General features: G+C 39.8%; 1 protein-coding gene across 3 annotated transcripts in view; it reads right to left on the bottom strand.

Moving 5' to 3' along the window:
- TTC27 (tetratricopeptide repeat domain 27) overlaps nucleotides 1–14012 on the bottom strand; it is a 179743-nt gene that overhangs the window by 10811 nt on the left and 154920 nt on the right. The window lies entirely within an intron of this gene.

Below are 14012 nucleotides of genomic sequence, written 5' to 3'. Positions count from 1 at the left end.
ACCTCAAGTTGGCTCACCACTTTTTTTTTTTTTTGAGATGGAGTCTTGCTCTATTGCCCAGGCTGGAGTGCAGTGGTGCGATCTCGGCTCACCACAACCTCCACTTCCTGGGCTCAAGTGATTCTCCTGCCTCAATCTCCCAAGCAGCTGGGACTACAGGTGTGCACCACCATGCCTGGCTAATTTTTGTATTATTAGTAGAGACGGGGTTTCACTATGTTGGCCAGGCTGGTCTTGAACTCCTGACCTCGTGACCTGCCCGCCTTGGCCTCTCAAAGTGCTGGGATTACAGGCGTGAGCCACCGCGCCCAGCCTAACTTCTTGGCTATCTTATTATCATCAGTTAGTCTTTACACATTCTATCCCAGATGCTTTGAATGCTGACAGATGGATTAAACTGCAGCCTGCAGCAGGTTATATTATAAAAAGGCACATCTATCATATCTACATTAGGCTGTGTATCTGAAGGCACAGAAAACACCACCTCAAACTTCCACTCCTTTGATGGTGGGACAGCAAAAGAACCAGCTTGAGGAAAGTACTGTAACACCATGCTAGTCAGCGCAGTCCATGGACTGACAGCACCGGCATCAGAGCTTGTTAGAAATGCAAAATCCTGGATAAAAATGCTGATCCATCTTGGACCAAGATTCTGCATTTCCAGTAAGCTCCCAGGTGATGCTGATGTTGACGGTCTGTACAGCACACTTCGAGAAGCAAGACTCCAAGAGACAGCTGCCCGCATCTTTATTTTTACCGTGAACTGTGGGGAGACGATGGCATTTTATCATTTTGTATCACCAGTGTTTAATATACTGCCTGGCATATGGCAATTGCCCTGACTCAATAAATGCTTGTGCCGGAAAGTGTAGCTAAGAGAAATGCAACCAGTGTGAGATCTTGCTGTCTCCTCCTAGAACATTCTGATCTGTATATGAGATGTGGCTGAGGAGTAGGGGCTCCTCTGGAACGTGGATACTTTTAGGAATGTGAACTCAGACTCATGGTCCTAATTATCTATAGTGATAAAAGAAGACAGAAAATTCAGTTGTGCTTTTTTTTTTCCTGTTTGGACAAGGTACATTATCTCTGTCTGTAAATTCACATTACAATCCCACATGTGTACTTTTAAATCTGAAAGTAATGAAAATCATATTACAATCCCATTGGTGTTTTAAATCTGAAAGTAACAATGCAGAAGAAACAGTCTGAATGTGTACTACTTGTTTCAAGTGGTCATTCTATAAGCATGTCAGGTATTAACATGTTTTGAAAAAGATGGTCTATTAAAATAGTTACTAATATGTAAAAATGAAACACAATAATGAGTGATACTTTGCTTCTTCTGGAATCCCACAGTTGGTTCAACATCCTGTCCCTTCACTTTAGCCTACTGGGGAGACGATGTGGGGAGAGAAAGCTTTTGGTGTTCTTGCCAATAAAAATGAAGAGCTGTAGTACTGGCATTAAAGATGGAAAAAGTTGGTCAAGTGGGTGTGTGCCTCCTCTGTGTATGTGTGTGTGTTTGCAGGGGCATGAAGGGAACTGCAGAAGGGCAGGGAGGTGAAGCATCTGTCTGTTGTAGGGGGTAGACAGGGGATGAAACTGTAGGTAAGGCAGATACTGAATGCCTCTGCCCAGTTCATATGCAGATGTCCCCCGAAGAGAGAGGAGAGGGGGCAATGACCAATTTGTTTCATGCTCCCCATCTGCATGTTCAATGGCCAGTGACATAGCTGGGCCTGGAGCTTAGAAGAGTTCCACACTGGAGGAATAGATAATGAGAGTCATTGAGGGTCATGGCAGATATTGCCTAAAGAGACTGTTGGGCAAGAATAAGGCTGAGGATAGAATCTTAAAGAACACAACACTTAAGAAGAGGGCAAGTAGGCTGGGCATTGTGGCTCACACCTGTAATCCCAGCACTTTGGGAGGCCGAGGCAGGCGGATCACCTGAGGTCAGGAGTTCAAGACCAGTCTGGCCAACATGGTGAAACCCCATCTCTACTAAAAATACAAAAAAATTAGCCGTGCGTGGTGGTGGGTGCCTATAATCCCAGCTACTCGGGAGGCTGAGGCAGGAGAATCACTTGAACCCAGGAGGCGGAGGTTGCAGTGAGCTGAGATTGCGCCACTGCACTCCAGCCTGGATAACAACAGCGAAACTCTGTCTCCAAAAAAAAAAAAAAAAAAAGAGGGCAAGTAGAGAACTCACTCATCAAACTAAAGGAGTGGTCAGAAAGGTAACAAAGTGATGTCATGCAAACCAAGGAAGGAGAAAGTTACAAGGAAAGTACATCCACGAAGGATCAGGAATGGAAGATTCCACTGGATTTGGCAATCATAAGGGTGAGTGACCATAATCCAGAACCAAAGCCAGAACAAGAAAGACAGGAGAGATCATGACTTCAGACAAGAGGCTTAAAAAGAAAGAGAAAAACATAAAAACCAAGATGATTATTAACATCACAAAAAAATGAAGAGAAGCCCCCCATAATCACAGTATCCTATAATACTAATTTTGAATATCATTTGCATAGGCATTTAGTGTGTTTAACCAAAATCGTTAATATAAATATATTAGGATAAGAAAGAGAAGTAGTGGAAGTGCCGGTATGACAGTTCTCATTTACTATAAGAAGAAGTCAACAGATAATGCCTCATTTTGTTTAATTAAAAAATTGCAGTAATATAATACCTATTAATATGAAATATGGAAATGTGCAAATAGCAGAAGAGATGCTAAAGGGTTTCTTTTTCGGGAGAAGGATTTTGAAGACTAAGGAGGGGTAAAGAAGGAAATTGGTATACTTTGTAATGAGCCTTTTACTATTATTTGACTTGTAAAACTATATACCTGTTATTGTAATATACATTTAAAAACAGAAAAAGCAGACATAAATACATTCAAAGATTGGCAAAGAAGAAGAAAAAAATGATGACGCACATGAATATTCATTTATTAGACTTGCCTTTAATGTCCCATAGTGGTGATTACCTGGGGATATTTGGGGGTGGTAGTGACTAAAAGAAGGAAAGGAGGGTTTGGGGAATTTGGGGAGTGCTGGTAATGCTCTGACTCACCTGGTTACACAGGTGTTTTCGCTTCATGAAAAAAAAAATTCTTATGTTTACTTATGATTTGTATACTTTTCTGTACGTACACTACATTTCAATAAAAATTTACTTTAAAATTATTCCCTGTACTTAAGAAAACTTCATAAAGTGAAGGAAAAATATGTAGTGTTATTTAAATACATTAACAAATGAAGTTAATATTCAACCTCAAAAAGTGGTTCTAGAGTGATAACAATTTTTTTTTTTTTTTGAGACAAAGTCTCGCTGTTGACCAGGCTGGAGTGCAGTGGCATGATCTTGGCTCACTGCAACCTCTGCCTCTCGGTTCAAGCGATTCTCCTGCCTCAGCCTCCTGAGCAGCTGGGACTACAGGTGCGTGCCACCATGCCTGGCTAGTTGTTTTTGTATTTTTAGTAGAGACGGGGTTTCACCACGTTGGCCAGGATGGTCTCGATCTCCTGACCTCATGATCTGCCTGCCTCGGCCTCTGATAACAACTATTTTAAAAAACCATTACAGTAATTGTATAACTTACTGGCTAATATTATCATTCTTATTCCCACTAAGTCAGAAAATTCAAATTCCAGTTATCCAGACTGACTGTAAAAGCAATAAATTTTAATATAACATATACATAACCTTTCTTTAGAAAACAGATATTTGAGATTAAAACGAGTAAAGAGTGTTATGATAGTATTTCTTTGATTAAACGAATCACCCATGAGTACAATTACCTCTTGGGCAGTCTACAAGTTTACCAGTACTACACCCCTTGCCTCATCAAAAGTGAAAAACAAATTAACTAGGTAAATGTTTTTATCCACGGTTACATGTACGTTGTTACGAGTAATTAACCTATCAGCAACAAGTCAAAACTATAAATTACTACATATGTAAAAAGTGGCTCAAGAGTAGAAAATTGAAGTTTAAGATTTTAGAGGTGGAAAAACTCTCGGGGAAACAGGACCCAAGATATGGCCACAGGGATGGGTTGTCACCAAAATAAAGACTAAGGCCTCCATTATGTCCAAAGTACTGGACATATTATCTACCTAAACACCAAGTATCAAGATCAGCTAGATCTAGAATGGAGAGGAGGTTACATAGTTGCTGAAGTAGGCCATGAACATGGGGAAGGGACTAGGAGACTGGTAAATAGCAGTAATGAGCACAGGCTCTCTGTCCACTACATTCCAGAACTGTTCTATTAAAGGGGCCAATATACAGGTAGAGGTTTGAAAAGTATGAAGCAATATAAACATATAAACTATTACGATTATCATTGATCCTCAACTACCTTACTCTGTTGGAAGTGGACAGTAACGCCCACATTGCTGGCTCACTCACTGTACTGCCCTGCCCATTAGCTCACTTCCATGTTTCCTTATGGTTCAAAATGGAACTCAAGAAAAACAGAATTCACCCCCATGGTGTCAGCCCTTGATACCTCCCTACTATTTCTGCTGTGAGCACTCACTATGTGTCAAGCCCTGTGCTAAGCATGTGACCTACCTGATCTCATTAAGTTCTCACAATAACCCTAGGAAGCAGGTACTTTATTACCCCTACTTTACAAATAAAAAAAATGAGGCTTAAAGAGGGAAAACCAACTTTCTCATGGTTACACAGCAAGTAGGTCATGAAGCTGGATTCTGATCACCAGAGACCTGTGACTCCTGAGCTTAGATAAGGATGAGGAGATGAAAACAATGAGGTAGATAACACCTCTTACATATATAGCCCTTCCTTTATGGCTCATGTGCCACATGCCTTATGAGCCCATGTAACCCACCCAACAACCCTATGAGGACAATGCTGTTGTTATGTGCATTGTGCAGATGAACAAACTGGAGCACAGGAGCTGAAGAACCTCTCCCAGGTCACACCTAGGGAAAGCAGGCTTCAGGCTTGAATCTGAATTCAGTCTGAGTCCTGGATCCTGTTATCAAGCATTTGCTACATTAATTTACAAAGCATAGCTCCCCACTCCTCTTTCTTCCTTTCTATTAAGTTCTTTTACATTGGAAAGGTTTCTCTTTTAAGAAATATGTATGCTAGTAATTTTTATCATTTCATTATCATTTCTTTGCTAAATCTCGAATCAACCAGAACCAGAATGGGTTTTGTTTTTGTATTTTTTTTTTAAATTAGAATTTCCCCCACGTCAGAGCTAATACAACATTTAAAAAAGAAAATTTTTATTGGGTTTATCGGCCAATCACAAACATTACTAACAGAGTAAATTTCTTTCTAATCTTTTTATTATGTGTAAGTTTTATAATATAATATTACATAAACTGTTTTATCTTCCTTTTTCGCTGTAACATTATGCTATAGAATTTTTTTCATGTTTTCCACATACCCTTTAAGTATAGTATTTTGATAGATTAAAGATATTACACTGGGTTGATAGACCATAATCTATTTAGCAATTCCCCCGCACTTAGATCACTAGGCTGTTTCCATGTGCTGCCACTGTTATCAGTAGTAATATAAATAAAACACTTCAGTGCATATCTTTGTGCCTAAAGACTTTTTTCATACTGAACCTTTCCTTAGGTTAGAATTCCAGAAACGGAATTATGGAGTTAAGAGAATAAATATTTTAAGAGATAAATGAGGTATTCTCTAAAAGGGCTAAATCAAATTAGGTGCCAATGAACAGTACTGTGTATGAAAATGTCATTTAATTGCATATTACCAGCACTGGGTATATAAATATTTTTTAATCTTTGATATTTAATTCTACAAAAGGTATACGCAGCTATTATTCTGAACTATGTTTCTTTCATTATTAGTGAAGTTAAACTTTTCCATTTCCTTAAATATTTCCAAATGTTTGTGGACTAAATATATTTCCTTTCTAAGAAATTTACATTTTTTCTCTTTCTTTCTCTCTCTCCCTCTCTCTCTTTCTTTCTTTCTTCCCTCTCTCTTTTCTTTTCTTTCTTCTTCTTTCTTTCAGATGGAGTCTCGCTCTGTAACCCAGGCTGGAGTGCAGTGGTACAATCTCGGCTCACTGCAACATCCACTGCCAGAGTTCGAGTGATTCTAGTGCCTCAGCCTCCCAAGTAGCTGGGACTACAGATGCACGCCACCACGCACGGCTAATTCTTCATATTTTTAGTACAGATGGGGTTTCGCCATGTTGCCTAGGCTGGTCACTCCTGACCTCAGGTGATTCACCAGTCTCAGACTCCCAAAGTGCTGGGATTACAGGCATGAGCCACCATGCCTGGCTTACATTTTTTTCTTATTTTGTACTGAACTCATTTTTCCCCAATGTGAAGTTTTATTGTTAATCTTCATTATAAACTAACACAAGTTGCCAACTCCTTCTGAATCCTAACCTCGCACAACATCAACCTTGCTTGAAAAAAGGAAAGTTAATGATCTGAAAAAGTTACAGTAAACATGTGAGAAACCCTGGGGAGACAGAAGCGGGTTGGATCCTAATATGGTGGAGAATATAGCTCAGGTGGAAAAGGGCTAGGTGCCAAGGTTCACAGATGGGCTGAGAAAAGTGTTTATCTGTCCCTTTTACTTCCACTTCCTACTATCCATGACATTTACCATCAGCATGGAGAGACTGAAACAGCAGTGCCAATCCAGTACAAAGCAGGGACCATGTGTGCACATCAAGGCAGAAGGCCTGGCTAGGGTGGAGAGCAGACAGCAAGGGCTTGGGCAGCCTGGCTGGCCCCTAAGGGTGCCCTTCTACTTTGCCCTCTACTTATTGAGGTTAGATAACTACTCAGGAAGATGGGTACTGGAAAAGAGCAATGTCCAGTGAAGGTAAGGGAGGTTTCCTGAGGAACCAGGCCACTCGGTGGTGGTGGGAGGTGGCAGTGGCAAAGTGTATCCAATGGGTGAGCTCCCCCTATGGCCCAGCCTCACCAGGAAGGTCACAAATTAGGTCCCGAGCTTTAGCCCCTCCCATCAAATATATATTACCAGTTGAACAGACAATACCCTAGGGAAATATGAGCCAACGGGAAAAAAATTAAGACATCCAAAAGTACAACCATGATAAAATAAACAAATTCAACAGCCTATGTGAAAAAGAGTTAAAGGGTCATGTGTGGAAAATCCTGTAACTTGTTTTTATAATATGTATTCTCTGGAAGTGAGAAGAAAACTAAGGGAAGAGATGAGCCCCCTTGGGTAGCAATATATATGGGGAAGAAAAATAATGTGAGGACTGAACTTGGGGTTGTTCTCACAGAGAAGGGAAGACGAGGATGAGTCTGCAAACAAGATTTGGATGCAGCAGCTGGTGTGATAAGAAGTGTGGAATTCTGGAAGCCAACGGAGAAGAAAGGAGAAAGCAATCGTGTTTAATATTGCTGGAAACCTGAGGACCAGCAACTGTCCACTGGATGTGGCAATCGGAACTTGACAATAGTACTCTAAGTGGACTAGGGGAGATAAAACTGCAATGGCGTAAGTTCCAAAAAGGATGAGGAGAGGAAGCAGAAATAATGTGGAGAGATGCCTGTCTTGAGGGATTGACTACAAAAAGAGCACCAGAGAAATGGGCTGATAATAGGGAAAAGTAAGTTTTAAAAATTATTTATACACAGTTTAAAACATCGGTAACTTTTAAAAACTAGGCACTAAATAAATGCATTTCGTGATATTTTCCTCTTTGTACTGTAACAAGTTATAAAGGCAAATTTTAATTCATGATGTTTATAAGGAAAGGCCCACTTGTCTTTTCATCTGAAAACTAAATCTAACAGTCTACTCCAAAGATAAGCTTTAATCTCTGGGTTTTTTTCCTTGGGGTTCTGGACACCCTTGTGGATCTAATGAGAGTTTTTCATCCTCTTCCTAGAATATGCACATATCCATATACACAAATTCTTTCAGGGATAATCTGCTGAAGACTAATAACAGAAACTTCTCAGAAATCCTAATTTGTCCCACATGACCTGGGATTCCAGTCTTATCTCCCAATATTGTATATGACTAAGTTTGTGTCTCTTTTAAAAAGTTTTATTAGTTCTCCATCAACTCCCTTCCTAGTCTCATCAGCTCTTTTGTCACTTCCAGATGTTCAAATCTCTGGTGGTGTTCACTAAAGGCAAGACTTTCATAGGAGTGGTTGAGGTCTTTCTGGTCTTCCCTTGCTGTACCTCTGTGCCTGTCACTTCTGCTACCACTAACAGCTCCCAGTGAGGTACTGGATCTACTCCCCTCTTCATGAACACCGCTATTCTCAATGCTACTGCTACAACTGTTTTCTTCCTGAAATAGAGCACAAAAGCTGTGGTGTGGTGGGCTGAATAACATTCCCCCAAAATTCATGTGCACGCAGAACCTCAGAATCTGACCTGAAATAGGGTCTTTGCAATGTTAACTAGTTAAGATGAGGTGTCATTCTGGACTAGAGTTGGCCTAATTCCAATGACTTCTTCCTCAGAAGAAGGGAACACACAGAGGAGAGGAGGTAAAAATGGAGGCAGTGATGGGAGTTAGGCTGCCATAGCTGAGAAACGCCAGGAGCCACAAGAAGCTGGAAGAGGTGCAGAAAGACTCTTCCCTAGCATCTGCAGAGGAACATGGCCATGTCAACACCTTGATTTCGAACTTGACTTCTGGTCTCTAGAACTCAGTGGGGAGAACAAACTTCTGTTGTTTCAAGGCAGCACATTTGTGGTAATATGTTATTGTAGCCCTAGAAAACTAACATTGCATTTTTAAGCAGAAAGACTAAGACAGTTAAAACACTGAGAAAAACTCTTCCTAGGGCACTCTCCTGGCTTCTGGAAATCATTTTCTGGTTTTAGTTCAGAAAGCAATAAACATATGAATGTCACTGTCAGAGCCTACCCTTACTATGGCTGGTGACCTACAGTACCCCACTCACCGGCCAGAAGTCCTTTTTTTTGCATGTGCATAAGTTTTAAATATCAAATCTCTTGATCTTTTCCTTAATGAAGTATGGCTTTTTGTCATGATAAAAAATATCTTCTTCATCACCAAGCCAATAAAAATATTTGCCATGCTTTCTTTTAGTGCTTTTATGGTGTCATATTTTCAGTGATGACAATGAGGATGACAGCAGCTACATTTAAACAGCACTTGTGACCAGGCGCGGTAGCTCATGCCTGTAATCCCAGCACTTTGGGAGGCCGAGGCAGGTGGATCACTTGAGGTCAGGAGTTCGAGATTATTCTGGCCAACATGGTGAAACCCCGTCTCTACTAAAAAAATACAAAAATTAGCTGGGCATAGTGGCACATGCCTGTAATCCTAGCTACTTGGGAGGCTGAGGCAAGAGAACTGCTTGAACCCAGGTGGTGAAGGTTGCAGTGAGCCGAGATTGTGCCACTGCACTCCAGCCTGGGCAACAGAGCGAGACTCCATCTCAAAAAAATAATAATAAAAATAAAATTAAAATAAAGGATCAGGCACAGTGGCTCACACCTGTAATCCCAGCACTTTGGGGGCCAAGGCAGGCAGATCACGGGGTCAGGAGTTTGAGACCAGCCTGGCCAACATGGTGAAACCCCATCTCTACTAAAAATACAAAACATTAGCCATGCATGGTGGCAGGTGCCTGTAATCCCAGTTACTCAAGAGGCTGAGGCAGGAGAATCACTTGAACCTGGGAGGCGGAGGTTGCAGTGAGCTGAGATCATGACATTGCACTCCGGCCTGGGTGACAGGACGAGACTCTGTCTCAAAAAAAAAAAAAAAACCCAAAAAACAAAAAACAGCACTTGTATGTATCTGCCAAGTACTGTTCCCAGCCCTTTACATATATTAACTAATTTACTCCTCTTAATAGTCTATTAACTCATTTAATCCTCACAAGAATCCTACTAGGCAGGTATCGCTTGGAACTGAGGCAAAGTGGTTAAGCAAATTGCCCAAGTCGACGCAGCCAGTGACTGGCAGAAATGGGCTGCCTAACTCCAGAGTATGTGCTCTTCCCTACAACACATCCTGCTTCTCAAGAAATTCCAATTTAAATATTTTATTTAACTGAATTTATTTTGGTTTCAAGCTTTTGGTCCTAAATGTTTGGGCAGCTATTTCAATACGTATTAAATATCCTATTTTTATCCCACAGATTTAAAATGCCATCATTATTACGTACTAAATTCTCATTCCTACTTGAATCTGTTTCTGAATTCTCTATTCTGTTCCATTTCATTCCTGCAGCAGATGTTAACTCTTTATATAATAAGGATATTATTAGCTTTTTATCTTTCTTATTTGTTACAAATATCTTGTCACATATTTTTTAAATGTGATCATAAAAATTCCTTCCAGCTTTCTTTTACTGCTTCAGAGTTCAAGAACTTTTATCACTATCTACTTCTATTGCCTGTTCCTAATTTTTCTATGAGATTAAAAAACATTTAGCATAGATTTAGTCTATCTGGAGTTTGTTTGCTGTATCATAAACTAATCTGATAAACTTTTTAGACTTGGATACTTAGATTTTTTTTCCTCTACTCTTTCTCATTTTAGTAAAATACACATAACATGCAATTTAGAATATTAACCATTTTTAAATGTACAATTCATCAGTATTAAATACATTCATAATGTTGTACAACCATCACCAGCATCCATCTCCATAACTATTTTCACCTTAAAACTGAAACCCTACCCCATTAAGCCATAACTCCTCATTCCTTCTCTCTTCAGCCCCAACGACCATTCTACTTTCTGTGTCTATGATTTTGACTACTCTAAGTACTTCATATAAGTGGAATCATAGAGTATTTGTCTTTTTGTGACTGGTTTACTTCACTAACATAAATCTCCTCCAGGTTCATCCATTTTGTAGCATATGTCACAATTTCCTTCCTTTTTAAGACTAATATTCCATTGTATGTACATACCACATTTTGTGTATCCATTCATCCATAGATGGAAATTTGGGTTGCTTCCATGTTTTAGCTATTGTGAATAACGCTGCTATGAATGTAAGTATACACATTTCTCTTAGATTCTGCTTTAAATTCTTTGGGGTATACACCCAGAAGTAAAAGTGCTGGACCATATGGTAATTCCATTTTCGATTTTTAAAGGAACTACCATACTGTTTTCCACAGCAGTTGTACTGTTTTACATTCCCACCAACAGCACACAAGGATTCCAATTTCTCCATGTCCTTGTCAACACTTATTATTTTCTTTTCTTTTTTTTTTTTTTTTTGAGACAGAGTCTCGCTCTCTCGCCCAGTCTGGAGTGCAGTGGCGCCATGATGGCTCACTACAAGCTCCACCTCCTGGGTTCACTCCATTCTCCTGCCTCAGCCTCCCAAATAGCTGGGACTACAGGCACTCACCACCACGCCTGGCTAATTTTTTGTATTTTTAGTAGAGATGGGGTTTCACCGTGTTAGCCAGGATGGTCTCAATCTCCCGACCTCATGATCTGCCCTCCTCGGCCTCCCAAAGTGCTGGGATTACAGTTGTGAGCCACTGCGCCAAGCCTATTTTCTGTTTTTTTTCTTTTTAATTTTTTGCTAGTAGCCATCCTAGTGGGTGTTAAGGTGGTATCTAATTTGATTTGCGTTTCCTTAATGATTAGTGGTGCTGAGCATCTTTTAATATGCTTATTGTTCATTTGTTTATCTTCTGTGAAGAAATGTCTATTCAACTCTTTTGCACATTTTTTAATTGGGCTGTAAACAGGGTTTTGTTGTCGTTGAATTTTAGGAGTCCTCTATATATTCTGGATATTATTCCCTTATCAGATATATTACTTGCAAATATTTTCTTCCATTCTGTGAGTTGTCTTTTTACTCCATTGATACTGTTTTTGGTGCACAAAATTTTTAAATTTTCACAAAGTCCAATTTGTCTGTTTTTTCTTTTTATTGCGTGTGCTTTTGGTGTCATCCAAGAAATCACTGCCAAATCTACTGTTATAAAGTTCTTTCCCTATGTTTACTTTTAAGAGTTTTACAGTTGTAGCTCTTAAATTTAAGTCTTTGATTCATTTTGAGTTAGCATTGTGTATACAGTGTTAGGTAAGGGTCCAACTTTATTCTTTTGCATGTGGATATGCAGTTTTCCCACGACAATTTGTTGAAATTTCCCCATTGAATAGTCTTAGCACCCTTGTCAAAAATCATTTGAGTCAGGTGCAGAAGCTCATGCCTGCAATTCCAGCACTTTGGGAAGCAGAGGTGTGTAGCCTGTTTGAGCTGAGGGGATGGAGACCAACTTTGGCAACACAGCAAGATGCTGTGTCCACAGGAAAAAAAAAACACACACACACACACACAATTAGTTAGATGTGGAGGCATATCCTGTGGTCCTAGTTACTTAGGAAGCTGAGGCAGGAGGGCTGCTTGAGCCCAGGAGTTCAAAACTGCAGTGGCAGTAAGCTATGATCATGCCACTGCACTCCAGCCTGTTTGACAGAGTGAGACACTGTCTCTTTTTTTTTTTTTTTTTTTTTGAGACAGACTCTTACTCTGTCCCCCAGGATGGAATGCAGTGGCACAATCTCGGCTCACTGCAACCTCTGCCTCCCAGGTTCAAGTGATTCTCCTGCCTCAGCCTCCCCAGTAGCTGGGACTACAGGCTGCACCACCATGCCCAGCTAATTTTTGTATTTTTTGTAGAGATGGGGTTTCACCATGTTGGCCAGGCTGGTCTCGAAGTCCTGACCTCAGGTGATCTGCCCGCCTCATCCTCCCAAAGTGCTGGGATTACAGGCATGAGCCACCATGCCCAGCTGAGACACTATCTCTTAAAAAAAAAGAAAAAAAAAATCATTTGACCATATATGCAAAGATTTCTGGGCTCTTAGTTCAATTCCATTGGTCTATATGTCTGTCTTTATGCCAGTACCACACTGTTTTGACTACTACAGTTTTGTGGTAAGTTTTGAAATCAGGAAGCGTGAGTCCTCTAGCTTTGTTGTTCTTTTTAAAAGTTGTTTGGGCTACCTATGGTCTCCTGAGATTCCATTAGAATTTTAGGATAGGTTTTTCTATTTCTGTGAAAAACCAATCCATTCAGATTTCCTATTTCTTCATGATTTAGTCTTGGTAGGTTTTGAGTTTCTAGGAATTTGTCTATTTCATCTAGGTTATCCACTTTGTTGGCATACACTTATTCACAATATTCTTTTATAATCTTTTTGTTTCTATAGAATCAGTAGTAATGTCCCCATTTTCATTTCTGATTTCAGTAATTTGAGTCTCCTCTTTATTTTTTCAGTGCAGTCTGCACTGAAATCCAGACATCACTTTGGGTAGTATTGACAACAATGTTAAGTCTTTCAATCCATGAATACAAGATGTGTTTCCATTTATTTATATCTTCTTTAATCTCTTTCATCATGTTTTCTAGTTTTTGTGGTCCAAGATTTTTACTTCCTTAGTTAACTTAATTCCAAAGTATTTTTTATGCTATTGTAAATGGAATTGTTTTCATAATTTCCTTTTGGGATTGTTCACTGTTAGTGTACAGAAATGCAGCTGATTTTTGCGTGCTGACTTTGTATCCTGCTACTGTCCTGAATTCATTTATTAGTTCTAAGAGCTTTTTTGTGGAATCTTTAGCATTTTCTACATACAAGATCACATCATCTGCAAACAGATAATTTTATTTCTTACCAATTTGGATGTCTTTTACTTCTTTTTCTTGTATAATTGCTCTGCCTTGAACTTCCAGTGCTGTGATGAATGGAAGTGAAAGCAAGCATCCTTGCATTGTTTCCGATCTTAGAAAAGAAGCTTTCAGGCTGGGAGCGGTGGCTCACGCCTATAATCCCAGCACTTTGGAAGGCCAAGGTGGGTGGATCACCTAAGGTAAGGAGTTCAAGACCAGCCTGGCCAACATGGTGAAACCCCATCTCTACTAAAAAAAAAAAATAAATAATAATAATAATACAAAAATTAGCTGGGCATGGTGGCATGTGCCTGTAGTTGCAGCTACTTGGGAGGGTGACAC

This window comes from Papio anubis, chromosome 14, assembly GCF_008728515.1.
Source record: "Papio anubis isolate 15944 chromosome 14, Panubis1.0, whole genome shotgun sequence".
Classification (NCBI taxonomy): domain Eukaryota; kingdom Metazoa; phylum Chordata; class Mammalia; order Primates; family Cercopithecidae; genus Papio; species Papio anubis.
This window is presented reverse-complemented; position numbering and strand designations above follow the sequence as displayed.